This window comes from Schistocerca americana, unplaced genomic scaffold (genome assembly GCF_021461395.2).
Source record: "Schistocerca americana isolate TAMUIC-IGC-003095 unplaced genomic scaffold, iqSchAmer2.1 HiC_scaffold_47, whole genome shotgun sequence".
NCBI classification, from domain to species: Eukaryota; Metazoa; Arthropoda; class Insecta; order Orthoptera; family Acrididae; genus Schistocerca; species Schistocerca americana.
The window spans coordinates 2,805,001-2,810,000 of NW_025726203.1; the positions used below are offsets into that span (position 1 = coordinate 2,805,001).

At 54.0% G+C, this 5,000-nt stretch overlaps 1 non-coding gene across 1 annotated transcript in view; it reads left to right on the forward strand.

Annotated features, from left to right (window-relative positions):
* Positions 1–4,490: 4,490 nt before the first annotated feature.
* The window catches only part of LOC124584139, a 1,910-nt gene continuing 1,400 nt past the window's right edge, over positions 4,491–5,000 (forward strand). Inside the window, exon 1 of the ribosomal RNA XR_006974547.1 lies at positions 4,491–5,000. This exon is cut by the window's right edge and continues 1,400 nt beyond it. This is a non-coding gene — a ribosomal RNA (small subunit ribosomal RNA).

Below are 5,000 nucleotides of genomic sequence, written 5' to 3' on the forward strand. Positions count from 1 at the left end.
TCATCTATGAGACGCCAAGCCGACTAAGACAGCCATGGGCCCACAGTGCCCTTCTTTCGACCCCACCCACAAAGCCTGCATCCTCTGTCGACAACAGCACCCCAACGCCAGCGCCTCTGCCGCACGAAGTCGTGGACCGGCAATCACTCCACCTGCACCCGTTCGTTCCCCACCCCAACCGCCCAACTCGCAACTCCAGCGGATGAACGGCGGACTTTGCTCGCACTCGCAATGTGCAATCCACCCCTATAACGTGCGTTTCATGAAGAGTTATGTCCAATATGCGACATTCCCGCTGTCCATATACATGAGCTGCGAGCTGTACCACGTACGAGCTACAGACGCGATCGCGTTGCTCTCTGTACGAATGCAGATGCTCAGCGGCAGCTAGGAGGCGCTCCATCCATGTCGGTACCGGTGAGCGTTGCACTCGCAGTCGCAAAAACGTACGGCAAGTATATTACTCGGAAGAGTCAATGACAGTCCAAGCCCCCCTGCGTGGGAAGAGTCTTCCTAGGCCATGACCCACCGGAAGGGCGCAGCGTCCCCCACCCCAGACATGTGACGTCACACTATCGGTATTGACGACTAGACTGATTCCTTATAATCATTTGCCATACACCGGTGGAAGCTGCCGAGACGAGTAACTACATAGCGGGCTCGCCGTGTCACTAATGTACAGAGATACAATAGTTTCGACTGGAACCGGATTAAACGTATACACGGCGCTGATTAGTAATAGATAGAGCCATCAGAATACAGATAATGTATACAACTGTCCGTATACATGCTGAAAGACTCTGCTCACAATCACACGTCAGCCAGACACTCTTATCACGCACTACTCTCTGCCTGTAACAGGCACACAGACAATATGTAAGCACCAGCATGGAACAACACCCAGTGCATCCTCTCTGCCACATTAGACAATCCACACTATCATAACCAGACCGGGAGGTCCACTCGGAAAACAGAATATCCCACCCTTCCGACAACCACCATTGCTCAGCTAAGCCACCAACACCCACACATGTCCTACACAGGGGTGCACCCAACATCACAATACTGCCTCCTGTCACACCACAAAAACAATGGCAGGAATGAAAGACACAGGTCTGCCACAAGCATGGAATCAGAGCGCCGCCTGTCATGAGCCAAAGGTGCACCCTGACGTGCCAAATCAGATGATGCCGCAGTCATTTACTTACGATAATCACAATCAACAAACCGGCCCCCCCCCCAAAACACCTTTCCTTACAACAATGTGTGCCTTAACCTAACCCGTATTGTGCCTTAACCTAACCCGTATTGTGCCTTAACCTAACCCGTATTGTGCCTTAACCTAACCCGTATTGTGCCTTAACCTAACCCGTATTGTGCCTTAACCTAACCCGTATTGTGCCTTAACCTAACCCGTATTGTGCCTTAACCTAACCCGTATTGTGCCTTAACCTAACCCGTATTGTGCCTTAACCTAACCCGTATTGTGCCTTAACCTAACCCGTATTGTGCCTTAACCTAACCCGTATTGTGCCTTAACGTAACCCGTGTTGTGCCTTAACCTAACCCGTGTTGTGCCTTAACCTAACCCGTGTTGTGCCTTAACCTAACCCGTATTGTGCCTTAACCTAACCCGTGTTGTGCCTTAACCTAACCCGTGTTGTACCTTAACCTAACCCGTGTTGTACCTTAACCTAACCCGTGTTGTACCTTAACCTAACCCGTGTTGTACCCTTTAACCTAACCCGTGTTGTACCTTAACCTAACCCGTGTTGTACCTTAACCTAACCCGTGTTGTACCTTAACCTAACCCGTGTTGTACCTTAACCTAACCCGTGTTGTACCTTAACCTAACCCGTGTTGTACCTTAACCTAACCCGTGTTGTGCCTTAACCTAACCTATGTTGCGCCTTAACCTAACCTATGTTGCGCCTTAACCTAACCTATGTTGCGCCTTAACCTAACCCATATTGTACCTTAACCTAACCCATATTGTACCTTAACCTAACCCATATTGTACCTTAACCTAACCCATGTTGCGCCTTAACCTAACCCATGTTGCGCCTTAACCTAACCTATGTTGCGCCTTAACCTAACCCATGTTGCGCCTTAACCTAACCCATGTTGCGCCTTAACCTAACCCATGTTGCGCCTTAACCTAACCCATGTTGCGCCTTAACCTAACCCATGTTGCGCCTTAACCTAACCCATGTTGCGCCTTAACCTAACCCATGTTGCGCCTTAACCTAACCCATGTTGCGCCTTAACCTAACCCATGTTGCGCCTTAACCTAACCCATGTTGCGCCTTAACCTAACCCATGTTGCGCCTTAACCTAACCCATGTTGCGCCTTAACCTAACCCATGTTGCGCCTCAACCTAACCTATGTTGCGCCTCAACCCAACACACGTTGGGCCTCAACCCAACACACGTTGGGCCTTAACCCAACACACGTTGGGCCTTAACCCAACACACGTTGGGCCTTAACCCAACACACGTTGGGCCTTAACCCAACACACGTTGGGCCTTAACCCAACACACGTTGGGCCTTAACCCAACACACGTTGGGCCTTAACCCAACACACGTTGGGCCTTAACCCAACACACGTTGGGCCTTAACCCAACACACGTTGGGCCTTAACCCAACACACGTTGGGCCTTAACCCAACACACGTTGGGCCTTAACCCAACACACGTTGGGCCTTAACCCAACACACGTTGGGCCTTAACCCAACACACGTTGGGCCTTAACCCAACACACGTTGGGCCTTAACCCAACACACGTTGGGCCTTAACCTGCTCTGTAATTGTCATACGACGCGTTAAATTAGTGTAGTGTTGCCTAACTGCAACCCCCGCAATATAGTTTGCTACTCGCACTGCCCGGTCCCCAGAGTATCGCTTCATGTGAAACACCTTGCAGCTATACACTGTAATGCGGATGGCAGTAGGACGTACATGCTCAATGCCCTTCGCAGTTGTTCATTGGCATTCGCATGGCGAAGCACAGCCTACGTTGTGGTACGGCTTGTGTCAACTGTCCGCTGATGTTGTACGTCCAAATCACACACTGTACTGCACATTGGTCCTCATGTACTGAATGATACATCGTGGTACATGTGTGACCGTACCACGACTGCGCCAACAACGGCGAACCATACGGTCCAAATATTGTGCACTCAGCTACGTGTCGTCTCCCTATAAGAGCTGGATTGCAGTATGGTATGCCGTGGATGGCGATCAGCATGAGCCGTCTGTTGATGTAGTGGCGCGTGTTGTCAGACGTAGTCGTCTCCTCTCACACACCGTGATAGCATGGTGCACTGCGTTCCACATCTGCGACATGCGACAGAGGCCGGTTGACAGTCGTTCGCGCAATGGACATCGCATACGTACGGGGGCCACCTTCCACGTGTTCGCGAAGCGTGCACATGTTGTTGCGTGTATGTGGGCAGACATAGTGTGTCGTGACACCTGACACAGGCATGCAACAATCGTTGAATTTGCAAATGGCGATGGACGTCTACGTTTGCTGGTGACGTTACGCAAATGAACAACTGGTAAACCGTTGTGGTGCGGTTGTTCTCGCTAGAGGTGAATCAGTGATGGCGACGATCGGTTGAGCTACCAACCGGTTGTTTCAGCGATACCCACCATGCCCACGAACGTGAATGGCATGTGGGTGTGAAGCGATACGCGGCGGTGGCTGGGTGGGACCGTCCCCGGCCGGTGAGGGGGGGCCTCCCGGCGTGCTGGCCGCGCGGTGCGTGGGCGCACGCGCTACAGCCGGCTGGTGGGGGCGGCCAGTGGCAGGCGCGCCGGCCGACGGAGGCGGCAGGCGGCGCAGCTGCGCGCCGGCGCACCCTGCACGCGGCGCCGTGCGGCCAAAGTAGGTCCTCGCGGGCCCGGTGCGAAGCGCGGTGGACATCTGCAGTGTGCTGGTCCGATTGAGGACTGTGTGCGCTGAGGATGCGCCGCCGCCCGGCGCTCGGCGCCGCGACGCCGTCTGCTGCTCGGTCGCCTCTGCGGTTCTCGCAGGTGGATTGTATCGCAGCTGTGCGGACGTGTTGGCGCGTGCGCTGTGCTGGGAGAGTTCGCTTCGGCACCCAAGTGGGGCTTTTGTCCTTCTGTGGCGCTGGCGTTGGAGCTGCCGGCCACCGTAGGTGGCGCGTGTTGTCTCCCGCCGGCAATGCCACGACAGCACGCTCCCGGGCCTCTGTCGGCAGCGGCAAGCTCAGTTGGGAGCACGGGTGGTCGCACCTAAAGCGTCTACTCGCCAAACTCCGGGCGATTGCGCCACTCTCGAACCCGACCAAGTACTTAGGACGGCGCTGCGCGCCGCCGGGACCTGAGAGGGTTTCGAGGTGTATTGTGCAGGGGAGCTCAGCCTCCTCCTGTTTGCAGAATAATTGAGCGGACGCTTGCGTGTTCGCGCGGGCCCCCGGGACACACTCCCGGGCGGCCGGCTGCTCAGCTCTAGTTGACGCAGCTCCCTGGTTGATCCTGCCAGTAGTCATATGCTTGTCTCAAAGATTAAGCCATGCATGTCTCAGTACAAGCCGCATTAAGGTGAAACCGCGAATGGCTCATTAAATCAGTTATGGTTCCTTAGATCGTACCCACGTTACTTGGATAACTGTGGTAATTCTAGAGCTAATACATGCAAACAGAGTCCCGACCAGAGATGGAAGGGACGCTTTTATTAGATCAAAACCAATCGGTCGGCTCGTCCGGTCCGTTTGCCTTGGTGACTCTGAATAACTTTGGGCTGATCGCACGGTCCTCGTACCGGCGACGCATCTTTCAAATGTCTGCCTTATCAACTGTCGATGGTAGGTTCTGCGCCTACCATGGTTGTAACGGGTAACGGGGAATCAGGGTTCGATTCCGGAGAGGGAGCCTGAGAAACGGCTACCACATCCAAGGAAGGCAGCAGGCGCGCAAATTACCCACTCCCGGCACGGGGAGGTAGTGACGAAAAATAACGATACGGGACTCAT